The 2,515-nt window shown below is 42.5% G+C and overlaps 1 non-coding gene across 1 annotated transcript; it reads right to left on the reverse strand.

Annotated features, from left to right (window-relative positions):
• Nucleotides 1-210: 210 nt before the first annotated feature.
• Nucleotides 211-283, reverse strand: trnar-ucu (transfer RNA arginine (anticodon UCU)). The gene has a single exon. It is a non-coding gene; the product is annotated as a tRNA-Arg (tRNA).
• Nucleotides 284-2,515: the final 2,232 nt, after the last annotated feature.

The following is a 2,515-nucleotide window of genomic DNA, read 5'->3' on the forward strand; positions in this document are numbered from 1 at the left end:
CACTGTGAGGCAGCAGTGCTTCCCACTGAGAGACCATGCCATCCCCAGGAGAATCTCAGCAGGTCTTACAGACATTGTGACTGTGCTTTCCCTTTCAGACAATTCACATCAATCCTGTGCCAGAAGATGTTGAGCACCACTTCCCATCAACTGAACACAGATTTTCCCAAAGTAGATTAGAAACCAAGTTGACAAAGTGTAAGTGACTGACACCCCAGATGGGACTCGAACCCACAATCCCTGGCTTAGAAGGCCAGTGCCATATCCATTAGGCCACTGGGGCCACACAGCAAGCTGAAAATCACAGCCTTTATGTAATGCACCTGACCTCTCTTGGTGTGTGTTTCTGAGTGTTTTTCTTTCACTAATTGTTTTAGACCCCAACCATCTCATGCTAAATTTTTGGCTGCTTGATAAATCAATCTCACTTCCCATTTGTCCCCAAACGGACAGACGAGACATTAACCAAACTCCAATGTTGCACAACTCAAGTCTGAGGAATATGGAGCAGACAAGAAAATAGCAAAGGGCTCAATGTTATTTTGTGCAGCACCTTGAAGATATTTGCAGTTAGTGGGGAAGGCATAAGTGGAGATGTTGCAAATAGCTGCATTGAGGACAAATCCACAGAATCATAGCAGGCATTCAGCCCATTGAAGCTGTGCTGTCTCTTTCAGACAATTCACCCCAAGATCTCCCAATTCCTGCAATTACTTTGTGCAAGTTTGGAATAATCATCGTTAAAAATCAGACAACACCAGGTTGTAGTCCAACAGGTTTATCTCAAAGTACAAGCTTTCGGAGCGCTGCTGCTTCGTCAGGTGGTTGTGGAGTATAAGATTGTAAGACACAGAATTTATGGCAAAAGTTTACAGTGTGATGTCACTGAAATTATATATTGAAAAAAATCTGGATTGTGTGTGAAGTCTCTCATCTTTTTGAATGACTAGGTTGGTTTCAGTTCATTCATGTGTAAATCACAAAACGTTTTTCATTGCCAAGTGAAATGGCAAGCTCTCCAATAAAAGCTAAATGCTGTGAATGCTGGAAATCTGAAACAGAGAAAATGCTGGAGAAATCATGACTCAAAAACATGATTGAGTTTTCTGAAAAAGTCACAAAGGATTGATGAGGGCAGAGCGGTGGATGTGATCTATATGGACTTCAGTAAGGCGTTCGACAAGGTTCCCCATGGGAGGCTGATCAGCAAGGTTAGATCTCATGGAATACAGGGAGAACTAGCTATTTGGATATAGAACTGGCTCAAAGGTAGGAGACAGAGGATGTTGGTGGAGGGTTGTTTTTCAGACTGGAGCCCTGTGATCAATGGAGTGCCACAAGAATCAGTGCTGGGTCCACTACTTTCCGTCATTTATATATATGTTAGTATCATTATGAGGTATCATTAGTAAGATTGCAGATGACACCAAAATTGGAGGTGTAGTGGACAGCAAAGAAGGTTACCTCAGATTACAACGGGATCTTGATTAGAAGGGCCGATGAGCTGAGGAGTGATGGGTGGAGTTTAATTTAGATCAATGTGAGGTGCTGCATTTTGGGAAAGCAAATCTTAGCTGGGCTTATAGACTTAATGGGAATGTCCCAGGGAGTGTTGGTGAACAAAGAGACCTTAGAGTGTAGGTTCATAGCTCCTTGAAAGTAGAGTCGCAGATCGATAGGATAGTGAAGAAGGCGTTTGGTATGCTTTCCTTTATTCTAAATCAGTTGTGTACAGTCTATACAGAGAGATAAGAACCAACAAAACATTGGAATGTTGACATTTCTCAAAGCTTCTGTATCGTTGAGAACAAAAAGGCATTTTCTATTTGGGCAGGAACCGATCTCTGTTCATTGTCAGGCACCAAGAGGGTCTGTGAATTGAAAGAACGATGTGATAATTTATCAGAAAGACCTGAGACTGTGTTGTTTCCTTGTTACACCTTGGCAGCAGCTGACCGAAACTTTCGTGTATCCCTCAACATGTCATCTGAGATGTTGGAACATGCTGGGCTTTAACACTCGCTTGATGCCAAGACTTTACAGTGGCAAATGGCTATGTGTGTCCAAGTAGCATATTGGGTAAACCACTGTCCTCCTAAGCGTGGGATTGTGGGTTTAATTTCCCTCTGGGCTGCTTACGTTTTAAGCTTGGTCTTTGTAGCTGACCTTTGTCCCATGCCAACTTTATCACTATCCAAATTGACTGCGTTTTTCAAACTACTCAGTTCAAAATAACTGAGCCTGTGTTGAGATTATGGCGAATGATGTGTAATAGAAACTTGCACAAGGCAATTCTAGGATTTGGGAGATCTTGGGGAGAATTGTCTGAAAGAGACAGCATAGCCACAATGGGCTGAATTCCCGCTAAGATTCTGTTGATTTAGAACATAAAACATAGAACGTAGAACAGTACAGCACCAAACAGGCCCTTCAGCCCACGATGTTGTGCTGACCATTGATTCTCATGTATGCACCCTCAAATGTCTGTGACCATATGCATGTCCAGCAGTTTCTT

This window comes from Chiloscyllium punctatum, chromosome 18 (assembly GCF_047496795.1).
Source record: "Chiloscyllium punctatum isolate Juve2018m chromosome 18, sChiPun1.3, whole genome shotgun sequence".
Lineage (NCBI taxonomy): Eukaryota > Metazoa > Chordata > Chondrichthyes > Orectolobiformes > Hemiscylliidae > Chiloscyllium > Chiloscyllium punctatum.